The sequence below is a fragment of the Odocoileus virginianus genome, unplaced genomic scaffold (genome assembly GCF_023699985.2).
Source record: "Odocoileus virginianus isolate 20LAN1187 ecotype Illinois unplaced genomic scaffold, Ovbor_1.2 Unplaced_Contig_6, whole genome shotgun sequence".
NCBI classification, from domain to species: domain Eukaryota; kingdom Metazoa; phylum Chordata; class Mammalia; order Artiodactyla; family Cervidae; genus Odocoileus; species Odocoileus virginianus.
Genome location: NW_027224323.1, coordinates 918,500 through 932,544, shown reverse-complemented (window position 1 = coordinate 932,544; position 14,045 = coordinate 918,500). Strand labels below are relative to the sequence as shown.

Sequence of the window (14,045 nt, the reverse complement as noted above, 5' to 3'; positions counted from 1 at the left end):
CATATGAATTATGACAGAAAGCAATGTGTCATATGCATATTGCATATGACATTATGACAGATGCATATAAGTCATATGTCATATGACATTATGACAGAAAGCAAAGAAGAACTAAAGAGCCTCTTGATGAAAGAGAAAGAGGAGAGTGAAAAAGCTGGCTTAAAGCTCAGCATTTAAAAACTAAGATCATGGCATCCAGCCCCATCACTTCATGGCAAATAGATGGGGAAACAATGGAAAAAGTGACAGACTTTTTTTCTGGGCTCCAAAATCACTGCAGATGGTGACTGCAGCCATGAAATTAAAAGTGCTTGCTCCTTGGAAGAAAGGCTATGAGAAACTTAGGCAGCATATTAAAAAGCAGAGACATTACTTTGCCAACAAAAGTCTGTCTAGACAAAGCTATGGTTTTTCCAATAGCCATGTATGGATCTGAGAGCTGGACCATAAAGTAGGGTGAGTGCTAAAGAATGGATGGTTTTGAGGGAGGCGGGAGGTGGAAGGGGGGATCGGGATGGGGGACACATGTAAATCCATGGCTGATTTATGTCAATGTATGGCAAAAACCACTACAATATTGTAAAGTAATAAGCCTCCAACTAAAAAAAAAAAAAAAAAAAAGAATGGATGGTTTTGAACTGTGGTGTTAGAGAAGATTTTTGAGAGTCCCTTGGACTGCGAGGAGATCCAACCAGTTCATCCTCAAAGATATCAATCCTGAATATTCACTGGAAGGACTGATGCTCCAATACTTTGGCCACCTGATGGGAAGAGCCGAGTCACTGGAAAAGACCCTGATGCTGGGAAAGAGAAGGGGATGATAGAGGATGAGATGGTTGGATGGCATCACAGACTCAGTGGGCATGAGTTTGAGTGAACTCTGGGATATGGTGAAGGACACAGGAGCTTGGCATGCTGCAGTCCATGGGGTCACAAAAATCAGACGCTAGATAGCGTGATCAACAGCAATATTCCACTGTGTATGTGTATGTGCCACTACTTCTTTATCCATTCATCTGTCAATGAACATCTAGGTTGCTTTCATGTCCTGGCTAATGTAAATAGTGCAGTTGTGAATGTTGGGGTACATGTGTCTTTTCCTGGGTTTAACTGTTAAGACAGAGAACAGACTTTGTCATGAAACAGATCTTTGTCATGAAAGTGATAGTTAAGTGAAAGTCGCTCAGTCGTATCCGATCCTTTGCGACCCTGTGGACGATACAGTCCATGGAATTTTCCAGGGCAGAATACTGGAGTGGGTTAGCCTTTTCCTTCTCCGGGGGATCTTCCCAACCCAGGGATCAGACCCAGGTCTCCAGCTCTGAAGGCAGATTCTTTACCAGCTGTAGGAGGTGGTAACTAGAGGACATCTATCTTTGTCATAGGAGATGGTAACTATAAGTGACTCACTTGTACCAATTGAAGATGATTTCCACACTCATTTTTTTTTGGGCGGAGGGGGTCATTCTGTACTCAGAATGTTTAGGGGTCCTCATGGTTAAATTTCTGCATGGTGATTTTTCAGTCAAAGGGAATCATACTGAAGAGGGAGTCTTGGAAAAATTCAAGGAGGAGACTAGAGAAAGGGGAATTCCAGAAGAAGATGTCATGAATATCCTGGAAACTGGCAGTGGAATTATACTTTTTTTCTGAATATATCAATCAGGTGGTGTGTATGTGTGCTATTGGGAAACAAACAGGTGCATATAAACTTTCTTCCTTCATAAATAATATTTTATATAATCCCTTACTTAAAGAGAAATAAAGAAAAATAAAAACCAAAACCTTGGAAATACTGGCAAATGGGTGTAATTCGTGGGTCTTTTACTCCTACCCTTTTGTTCTTCCCCCAGATAATTGTCCAAACCAGTGGACAGGGAGAAAAAGCATTTCAGAAATACCAAAGTGAAAATGGGCTGTTATCAAGGCTGCTCCATCAAATCAGTCAATAAGGACATACTGTGATTTCATTCGTGTCAAATTTTGCAGGCAATGAATTTTTTTTTTTTTGTCCCAATAGCTTATATTCTATTTGATAGAGAACTTTGGTCTGGTACATTAGGTTTACTTAGCTTCTCTTGAGCCCTAGTAAATTTCAAATTGTTGCTTGATTAAATACTGAGCACCTTTGGTGAGAGAGGCTTATCCTGCAGGAATCTTGCAGACCAGAGTCATCAGAGAGAAGCAGGAATCCCAAGCTGGTGGAAACCAATTAGTGTTGTAGTCAGTCCTGACCTCATGCGTGTCCACATGCATCCCAACACTAGGAGAACCAGATGAGAAAAGAACTCACATTTTGTGTAAGACCAGTGTTTAATCTCACAGAATTCTGATGGCCCTGTTCAACGCCTTCTGATAACACTGTCTGGAACATGTGTTTGTTTTATATTCCCGTTGAGAGGGAAATTTTCTTAAAGTGAGATCTTTAAAAGCAAAGAACAGCAGCTTTCAGGCAGATATAATTCATAAAGCCCACTGAGAGACCACTCTCCTGGAATTAGGTGAAGAGCGTAATTCAATCACAGGTCCTCTAAAGCATCTTGAACATACAGCCTGAAATGATTCCTCCTAGGGTACATTCTGTAGATAAAGGATCCCACCATATGTACATCCTGGGGAGAGTTACACAGGGCCCCCCACCTATAGCAGACAGATGTGGAGGGTCGAGGTCCACCAGGATTTGGACATTGGGCCACCTACCAGATCCTCTACCCTGGACATCCTACTACCTGACACTCATCCCTGTCAGCTGTCAACACTAAATCTTTGCTTCTGTTTCATTCACGCACAGAAAGAGTCCCTGAGACCAGACACATTCTTGTTTCCATGGAACCAGGATCACCAACAGGAAGACGACCTTCCTGGTTCCTGATTAACATGATCCATCCCCCTTCACACTCACACTCCCTTTCCCGTCTCATCTCTCCTGGTCACTAATCATGCCCTGCTTGGGGGGTGTTTCATTTCTGAGGGTCTCAATAAACTGATTTAATATCTCCCTCGCACTTGTGTGTCTGTGCAAAAGTCATCTGATTTAAAACACCCTGTATATCCACATTAAGTATCCAGGAAACCGTGCTTTTAATAGGATGGGTGTTCATCAGAGACATTCGTGAGAAGGATTAAGTGGAGATGCTCTAGAGGTGTCCAGGGAAGAAGGAAAAAAGGACTAAACCGTCCTGTGACAGGGTTTTGGACCTTCCAGGTAGTGGAAGGGGACAGCGTGGTCAAGAAAGATGTCCCCAGAAAACTTACTCATTCCAGGGAAAGGAGCTTGTGTTCCACTCACTGAGCCTCAGAGAGAGAAAGTGTCAGAGGACAAGCCATGTCACGGAGGGGAAATACGTGTTCTGACAGCACCAACGCTTCTCCAATTGAGCTGAAGGACTTGTGTGTCTTAACGATGGGGATAGAAGTTATCAAAGATGGAACAGCCAGCTGAGTCTTGATCAATGGGACCACAAAGACAGTGCAGGCTTTGCAGGAGCAAGATGACTGACAGCTCACTGTCACATTTAAAGACGGTTGGCCAGTCTCATACGCTTCAAAAGCAGGTGGACGCTAATATTTCCAAGGACTGGCCCCTCCCACTGTCGTGGGCAAAGCACATTGGTCAGCACTGCATGGTGTTCAAGCTGTTTACCATCTATTAGATCTAGCAAATGCTCGAGACGTAGACCTTATTCCAAGGGCTGGGCCCCAGCTCAGAGATCTGGTCCACATCCTGAGAAAACAAAAGCAGACGTCAGCAATATTTATCAGAATAAATGTTTTAGGTCCCTCATAGACATGGCCTCCAGATGGGCTACAGCTGGTCAGTGTTAAAGGCGTCAGTAGTGAAGGCTTTGGAGACTTTATTTGGAAGTGATAGAGCTGTCACGGGCAATATTTGAGTTATTTCTCCTGAATAATAGAAGGTATGCATTTGCAGTTCTGACTCTGGTCCTCGCAGTATGTCTGAAAGGCTGGCTTGGTTGGGTGGATAAATTCAGAGACAACGGAATAGTCGGTGGTGGGACGACCCTCTAAAGGGAAAGACAGGACCTGGATAAACAAGGTAGACAACTGTGGCATGCTACTTGTGTTTGTGATATGACCGTCATTAACAAGGAAAGCGGTTGTCACCACTAACACTACAGAAATGCAGGGAGACGTAGAAGAAAACTGGAAACCAAGTTCTTCCACCTGAATTTACACTTTCGATGAAATGGAGCCATTTCTTGAAAGATTCATTGCTGACGTTGATACAAGATAAAACAGAAAAATTGGCTTAGTCCTTTCCCTTATGAAAAAAAGTGTCATCATACAGTGTTTCATTAAGAACTTGGAGGGCCAGAACATTTCACTGGGGAATCCTCTCAGACATGCAAATAAGAGAGAGTGCTAAACTTGGCCAAAGTTTTCAGAAGGAGAGGATGAGGCACACAGTCCTACTTTTACGAGGTGAGCAAAGCCTAAACCCCCAAATTCGGAAAGAAGAACTCTATTATGTGCATACACCTATGAGTTCATATTAAGATGTCTTATATCTAAAACTGCTCTTTCATTCCCAAGACATTTAATTTTTTGAGATTCTCTCAACAAATTGATATCATTTACACAGTGTATGTATGTGTGTGTGTATATATATATATATATATATATATATATATGCATTTTATTTACAGCAGAAAGAGGAGGACAGCCTTTGTTTTGCACACACATAAACATAAGTATTAAAATAAACGCTGTTGCTGATCAGTCACTAAGTCGTGTCCAACTCTTTGTGACCCCATGGACTGCGGCATGCCAGGCCTCCTTTCAAAATATGGAGAGATTCTTATTTCTGCTCTTGTTCAGATGCTAATGTTTTTAGAGATCATTCATATCTTGATTCATGGATATCTAATGCATTAATTTCCTTGTTTACATCTTGCACTATGATATGGCATAGCTTGTTATTGCTCCATCGCTAAGTCACGTCTGACAGTTTGCAACTCTATGGACTGTAGCCTGCCAGGCTCCTCTGTCCATGGTATTCTCCAGGTAAGAATACAGGAGTGGGTACCATTTCCTTCTCCAGGGGATCTTCCCAGACCACAGACTGAACTCATATCTCCTGCATTGGCAAGCGGATACTTTACCACTGAGACATCAAGGAAGCCCTCTCTCATAGCTTGCAAATTGTCAATTTATTTTGAATATATCAATCTTACAAACAAGAAACCAGTGGATCATGTTTACATGTGTCAATCATTTTAAAATTTCTATTAATGGGAAATGCCCCATCAAAGAGAACACATCTTTACACTTGATCTTAGCCAAAAGGCCGAGAAGCGATAGAATATATCTTTAGAATATGGACAGTTATGCCCCAAGGGACCCTTCAAACCCCACCTTGTATTTTCTGTTCTCTTTCTAAGATGGTCCTACCCACAGATAAACACATAATTCACTCTTGCAACTATCATGAGAGCTTTACTCAAAACCCTACTTTTTTGAAATTGTGTCTCCCACCAAAATGGGTTGAAAACACACACCTGGATTGTACCTTGACATCAATGGACATGAGTTTGAGCAAGCTCTGGGAGTTGGTGATGGACAGGGAAGCCTGGTGTGCTGCAGTCCATGAGGTTCACAAAGAGTTGGGCACAACTGAGCAAGTAACAGACACACACACAGACCCACACACATACACAATGGACTCCAGTATCTACTGGGTTGGCCAACAGCTTGCTCAGACTTTTCCATAAGATGCTATATAAAAAACCCAAATGAACTTCTTGGGTATCCCAATACACTCTACTATCCCACAGCAAAATACAGGAGATATCGAGAACTTCCAGGGAGAACTGAGACTTATCCCCCACAGAGTGCACACACCTGGTCTAGGGTTGGCCTGCAATTCACTGCGCTTCACAATGGATTACGTTTCCAGATTGATATTAGCAGACACTCCCTAAATACTAGGCCATGGTGGGGGTGTGGATAAAAAAAAACCAATGCCTATGTAACTGACAATAAACATTTTGGCCAAGGGCTATGTCCAGAGGCTGATGGATAGAAATATCCACAGGGGAAATTAATTGTCCATCATTTAGTAAAGCAACCGCACATCCTAAAATGAAAACAGAGAACAAACAGAGGTCAATTGATAACTAGAAAGAACATAAAGCCTAAGGTAAACAGTGGTGAGACCCAGTGGGGCCTTTTTCCCTAGAAGGTGCCCGGTCTCTGACATCTGAAGGAAACTTCATCCCACCCACATCTACCTACAAACCTAAAAGCATCCATGAGTATTAGGGAGGTCATGGAATATGTTGCTTTTTTTTCCTTTTCACGTCTCTTTTCCTCTCCACCTGGAGAATTTCGAGAGGTTCTCAGTGACAAACGTGGGCTCAAAAAAGGCTTCAAAGGGTAAGCATTTCTAGTAGGAAAACTTGAGATAAAGTATACACGGTACCTCCTCTAATTAAGGGCTACCAAGGTGACCTAGTGGTAAAGAACCCACCTGCCAAGGCAGGAGACATAAGAGATGCGGGTTTGATCTCTGGGTTGGGAAGATCCCTTGGAGGATGCATGGCAAGCTAGGAGATCTTCCCAACGCAGGGATTGAGTCCTGGTCTGATTCACTGGAGGCAGAGGTTTTTTTTTCTTTTTTACTGCTGAGTCATCTGGGAATGCATATATGTATAAAAAGCTTAATGTATATTGGACTACCCTGTGTATTGAATTGACCAAAAAGTTCATTCAGGCTTTTCCATAAGATGTTATATAAAAACCCAAATGAACTTTTTGGGTATTCCAATAACATACGAGAAGAAAGGGCAATGCAGTCCAGTGTTCTTCCCTGGAGAATCCCATGGACAGAGGAGCCTGGCAGGCTACAGCCCATGGGGTCTCAGAGAGTCGGCCACAGTGGAGTGACTAACACCTCTGTATTCTCTATCGGTTTCCTGCAGGAACCTCCTTCTTTAAACATTCCCGCTTGCGTTACAGAACCACACACCGTGACTATCTCTCCCTTTGTCTTCAGGTGTTCCAGGTACAACTAGTCGCTGACTGGCTGACTACTGTTTCCTTCTAAACACACCCGAGGTGGTGCTCCCTAGGCGTGGAGAACAACAGGGGTACACTGCCCTATTCATTCACCAGCTCTAGCGCTGGCGGCACAGCCAAGACCAAAATCCAGGACCGTGACGACCGACCAGGAAGTCACTCCCTGGAGCATGAAGGGTGCTTATCGACAGAACAGAAGATGATAAAGTGGGAGGCAGAAGGAGTTAGGGAGCATGGGGCTGTGACGCTGGAGGAAGGACCACGTCCTGTAGACATCTACAGGTTCCTACAAGGACTGAGGCTTCCTTCTGGGTCAGAGCGGCAGCTTAACCCAGGCGATTCAGGACTTCTCAGCCTCTCTGTGATGCACAGGACTGGATAATTCTCTGCAAGGTGTTGTCCTCTGCCCTGTAGGCTGTTAGGCAGCCTGCTTCATCTTCTTCTCTGACCAGATGACAGGTATCACTTTGTGACACCCAGAAACATCATCACCATGCATGACAAGGGTTTCTCCTGGGATGCAGAGATGTCTCTGTGTGTGTGTGTTAGTTGCTCAGTCATGTCTGACTCTTTGCAACCCCATGGACTGTAGCCCACCAGGCCCCTCCATCCATGGGATTCTCCAGGCAAGAACACTGGAGTGGGTTGCCATTTCCTTCTCCAAAAGGAACTATAGAAAGAAAGAAAGTGAAGTCACTCAGTCGTGTCTGACTCTTTGCAACCCCATGGACTGTAGCCCACCAGGCTCCTCCATCCATGGGATTCTCCAGGCAAGAACACTGGAGTGGGTTGCCATTTCCTTCTCCAGAGATGTCTCTGGTTGAGCACAAAGACTCTACATGCAGTGTTAGAAAAAGTTTCCCAGATTTGGTGAAAAAACCAAAGCTGCTGGTCAAGGACAGAGAAATCTCCATGGGGAACCAGGAAGCCGGTTGAGAAGACCCTGCTGCTTAAACGTGTGGTTTGGGATCAGAAGCACTGATTCCTCCAGGGATGGGTGTTAGAAATGCAGGTTCCAACCTCAGCACTAAACATGCTCCATCAGAACCAGCATCACCAATAATCTTCTCTGTGGGTCAATGATCATGTTTCCATTGGAGAGGTGCTATGTAGAGACTGTCACCAAGGGTGAGAGCCCAAAAATGAGCCTGTGATTCATTCTCTCATCTGAGAGTCTGTGTACACTGGAACCTTGGTCAGGGATCACTGGGCAAGGCAATCTGCAGGTTCATGGCCATCCCTACCAAACTACCAGTGGCATTATTTTTTTTCAGAATAGGAATAAATAATTTTAAAATTTGTATGCAAACACCGAGACCCCCAAACAGCCCAAAGCTTCTTCAGAAAGAATACAGCTTGAGAATACATGCTTCTAGACTTCAGACTATATTATAAAACTACAGTTAGCAAGACAGGATGGTACTGACAAAACACACACAGTCTCTCTCTCTCTCACACACACACAACTACACATGTAAGAAAAAGGAACAGGACACAAAGCCTAGAAATAAATCCACACACTTACAGTCAAATAATCTGCTACAAAGGAGACATGAGTATATGGTGGAGAGAAGACAGTCTCTTCAATAAGCAAAAACAACACCCGGTGTGGATGTGACTGGTGATAGAAGCAAGGTCCAATGCTGTATAGAGCAATGTTGCATAGGAACCTGGAATGATAGGTCCATGAATCGGGGTAAATTGGAAGTGGTCAAACAGATGACAAGAGTGAAGGTCGGCATTCTAGGAATCAGGGAACTAAAATGGACTGGATTGGGTGAATTTAACTCAGATGACCATTATGTCTACTACTGTGGGCAAGAATCTCTTAGAAGAAATGGAGTAGCCATCATAGTCAACAAAAGAGTCCGAAATGCAGTACTTGGATGCAATCTCAAAAACGACAGAATGATCTCTGTTTGTTTCCAAGGCAAACCACTCAATATCACAGTAATCCAAGTCTATGCCCTGACCAGTAACACCAAAGAAGCTGAAGTTGAATGATTCTATGAAGACCTACAAGACCTTTGAGAACTAACACCCCCAAAAAGATGTCCTTTTCATTATGGGGGACTGGAATGCAAAAGTAGGAAGTCAAGAAACACCTGGAGTAACAGGCAAATTTGGCCTTGGAGTACAGAATGCAGCAGGGCAAAGGCTAACAGAGTTTTGCCAAGAGAACGCACTGGTCATAGCAAACACCCTCTTCCAACAACACAAGAAAAGACTCTACACATGGACATCACCAGATGGTCAATACTGAAATCAGATTGATTATATTCTTTGTAGCTGAAGATGGAGAAGCTCTATACAGTCAGCAAAAATAAGACCAGGAGCTGACTGTGGCTCAGATCATGAACTCCTTATTGCCAAATTCAGACTTAAATTGAAGAAAATAGGGAAAACCACTAGACCATCCAGGTATGACCTAAATCAAATCCCTTACGATTATACAGTGGAAGTGAGAAATAGATTTAAGGGACTAGATCTGATAGACAGAGTGCCTGAAGAACTATGGACAGAGGTTTGTGACATTGTATAGGAGGCAGGGATCAAGACCATCCCCAAGAAAAAGAAATGCAAAAAAGCAAAATGGCTGTCTGAGGAGGCCTTACAAATAGCTGTGAAAAGAAGAAGTGAAAGGCAATGGAGAAAAGGAAAGATATTCCCATTTGAATGCAGAGTTCCAAAGAAAGGCAAGGAGAGATAAGAAAGCCTTCCTTAGTGATCAATGCAAAGAAATAGAGGAAAGCAATGGAATGGGAAAGACTAGAGATCTCGAGTCTCTAGAGACGCTAGATCTCTGGAGTCATTGGAAAAGGCCCTGATGCTGGGAAAGATTGAAGGTGGGAGGACAAGGGGACGACACAGGATGAGATGGTTGGATGGCATCATCGACTTTCTGGACATGAGTTTGGGTGGGCTCCGGGAGTTGGTGATGGACAGGGAGGCCTGGCATGCTGCGGTTCATGGGGTCGCAAAGAGTCGGACACGACTGAGCGACTGAACTGACTGACTGACTTCAATAAGTGGTACTGAGAAAACTGCATGTAAAAGAATGAAATTAGAACACTGCCTAATACTATACACAAAAATGAAGTCAAAATGGATTAAAGACTGAAATGTGATACCAAATACTATGAAACTCCTAGAGGAAAACACCAGCAGAACACTTTTGACAAAAATTGCAAAAATATTTTTAGGATCTTAAAGGAAAGAAAAGAAAAATAAACAAATTGGACCTAATCTACCTGAAAAGCTTTTGCGCAGGAAAAGAAACCATTGACAAAAGAAAAAAGACAACCTACCAGAAATGAGAAAATATTTCCAAATGATATGCTTGATAAAGGATTACTATGCAACATATATAAACAGTCCACACAATTCAACATGAAAAAAGACAACCCAGCTTAAAAATGGGAAGAAGATCAAAGAGACATTTTCCAAAGCGGAAATGCAGAGGGCCACAGTCACTGCTAATTATCAAGAAAATACATATCAAAACTACAACGAGGTCTCCCCTCACAGCTCCAAAAAGAGCAGACATAAAAAATATTGAAGAGGGTGTGGAAAAAAGGGTACCCTCCTATGCTGTTGACGGGAATGCAAATTGGTGCAACCCCTGTCAGAAACAGAATGAAGGATTCACTAAAAACGGAGCTAACGTGTGACCCACTGATTCCCCTTCTGGGCATATACTCAGACGAAAGTAATTCAAAAAGGTGCATGCACCCCAGTGTTCATAGAAACCTTATTTACAATAGCCAGGACACAGAAACAACCGAAGTATGCCCTGAAAGATGAATGGCCAAAGAAGGTGTGGTATGACTATACAATGGAATAGGACTCAAGCATAAAAAGGAACAAAATAGTGTTGTTGGCAGCCACACAGATGGTCGTGGAGGGCATTACGACGTGTGAAATAAGTCAGAGAAAGACAAATACTGTATGTTACCACTTATACGTGGGATCTATAGAATTTAATAAACCAGTGAATATTACAAAAAATGAAACAGACCCACAGTTCCAGAGAAGGAACTAGTGGTGACTAGTGGAGAGCATGAAGGACTAGGAGGTACAAACTATTGGATATAAGGGAGGCTCAAGAATCTTTTGTTCAACACAAGGAATTCGAGCCAGCATTTTGTAATACGTGTTAATCAATTTTAACCTTTGAAAACTGCATAAAATAAAAAAAAATTACCTAGGTTAAAAAAAAAAAATGAAACAAAACAGAATTCTTGAGGGGACAGGTTGTGTTTGGTGCACAAGGTCAAAATCTTCCTTTCACTGTTTAGATCCAGTTGTGAAATCTAAGATGTGAAAAAAAAAAAAAAATGAACACAGAGAAAACAGAAAAACAAAATAGAAATTTATAAATTGGGAGAGACAGTCTTCAAAGCGAAAGGTTGTTGCTGAACCACAAAAGACACCAGGATTCTTGGCCTCCAGAGGAGAAGAATTCAATCCAGGGCCAGAGACGAGGCTTGATCACTCAGAGCTTTTGTGTCATAAAGTTTTATTAAAGTATAAAAGAGATAGAGAAAGCTGCTGACACAGACATCAGACGGGGAACAGAGAGTGCCCCCCTCCCGCCAGTGTTAGCAAGGGAGTTATATACTCTCCAATTAGTTATTACAATGAATCAAAAGAATGTCTGGAGGTTGCAAAGATCTTACTAGACCCACTCCCACAATCCACATTTCAAGATAACAGGATTAGCCAGAAGGCCCTCAGGAAGGAGAAACTGTCCTCAAACAGGATACATTGTTGTTGTATAATCCCTAGTACAGAGTTTAAACTGAGTTGTGTAATTGACTAAGGAATGTAGACAAAAAAACAAAAAAATTGTCCTTCCTCCTCCTTGAGAATTCCAGACCCCTCTCTTCTTGGGGACCCACAGACTTCTTATCAACCTGCCTAGGAATTGACTCTCTTAAAAGTTACAGAAAGCTGGCTAAATTTGAGGAGGAAAAATCAGGAAGGACATTTAGCAGTGTTTAGGGGTTTATGAGGGTAATGTTTGTGCAGAAGGGTTTCAGTTTTATTTGTCATTCTGTGACTGTCAGTTCAGTCAATGCTTATGAAAGACAGTTGGGAACAAAGGTCCTATGACTTCCTTCAGTTACAAAATAACAGGATTGCCACAACCTGTCGCAATCATTTCTGAGAGTGACTACATTTCATCTCCCCTTGATTGGCAGTTAGAAAGGTCTTCCTAAGAGGGCATGGTCCTGGGATACACTCCCAGGGGAACATGTGTTGGTAAGGGTCCAAAGGAAAACCCGGGGATGTTGGAGGTGCCTAAGGAGACACGGAAGGATGATAACAGGTGGATGAGGGGAGTTAGCTGGGATCACATCCCTGCTGGGAATGACGCAAGTCATGGAGATGAGTGAAAAAATCTGCATGAGTGTTACGAGGCGTAACAAGTTTCTTTGATGACCTTTCACAGCAGGATGTTAGGTCAGAGCAGGTACAGAGGAATACAAGGAAGCAAACAGAAAGATGTATCTTGGGAGCAAAAGGAAAAAGAAAAGAAATGAGGGCCTTCCCTTGTGGCCTAGTGGGTTAGATTCTGTGCTACCAGTGCATATTTTTGGCTTCCATTGCTGGAACTAGATTGCACAGGCCGCAATTACATCCCGTTGCAGCCAAATAAACACATAAATATTTTGTAAAAAGAAGAACAGGGTTTAAAGATAGATAATGTTATTGAAATAGACGGGGAAAAGTGGAAACTGTGACTGATTGTATTTCCTTAGGCTCCAAGATTACTGCAGATGGTGGCTGCAGCTATGAAATTAAAAGACGTTTAGTTATTGGAAGAAAAGCTATGACCAACCTAGACAGTGTATTAAAACACAGAGCCATTACTTTACTGACAAAGGTCTGTGTAGTCAAAGCTAACTTTTTTTTCCAGTAGTCATGTATCCATGTGAGAGTTGGACCATAAAGTAGGTTGAGTGCTGAAGAATTGATGGTTTTGAACTGTGGTGTTGGAGAAGATTCTTGAGTGTCCCTTGGACTGCAAGGAGATCAAACCAGTCAATCCTAAAGGAAATCAACTCTAAATATTCATTGGAAGGACTGATGCTGAAGCTGAAGCTTCAGTACTCTGGCCACCTGATGCGAAGAACTAACTCATTGCAAGACACCCTGACTCTGGGAAAGATTGAACACAGGAGGAGAAGGGGACGACAGGGGATGAGATGGTTGGATGACATCACCGACTCAGTGGACATGAGTTTGAGCAAGCTCTGAGAGTTGGGGATGGACAGGGGAGCCTGGCGTGCTGCAGTTGATGGGGTCCTAGGGAGTTGGACATGACTTGGCAACCGAACAACAACAAGATGTTCCAGAAGGAACACTGTTGCTCATTCTCAGAGAAAGTGGCAATACGAAGACCTAAGTTGAAGACCCCATTTTAGCCAAAGCGTCCTCAAAGGGCTGACACCAAACACCAATTCTGAGCTCTGAGGTGTCCCAGAAGCAAGTAGTACAGAGTCCGCTCTCGGCATTTTTCCACGGCTGGACTGGAAACAATAAAAGTACCATTGTTCCTTCATTTCTGCAGTTGGCACTTGACTTGCGTTTAGTACATTCATTTGATAAATCCCTATGAAATAAAATGCCCATTAATGAAAGTGGGAAGAAGAACAAAGAAGGTGTTCTCCAGCTCTTTCATCATCCTTGAAGGTAACAGAGGGAGGATTATCAGTGAACGTTCAATGAGCCATCACGTTGACAAGAAAAAGAGTCGGCGAGGGGGTGGGAGGTGGGGGGATTTAATTCAAGCCAAACTGAGCATTGCAAAGTGGGAAGCAGAATCCCAGAACATCCTGAGGACTGTCCTGCCCGTTGCAAGTTGAAGGCACAGTCCTATACATTTTTGAGAAAAAGGGGTATTCCCCAGAGCGACACATGGATAGCTTACATAAAGTTGACCAAGGAGGTACAGTCCAGGTGTGCATGTAAAAGCAAATCATGCAGACCCCCTGTGAGTG

General features: G+C 42.9%; 1 pseudogene; it reads right to left on the bottom strand.

Annotated features, from left to right (window-relative positions):
* Positions 1 to 5,150: 5,150 nt before the first annotated feature.
* Positions 5,151 to 5,320, bottom strand: LOC139033883 (U2 spliceosomal RNA; annotated as a pseudogene).
* Positions 5,321 to 14,045: the final 8,725 nt, after the last annotated feature.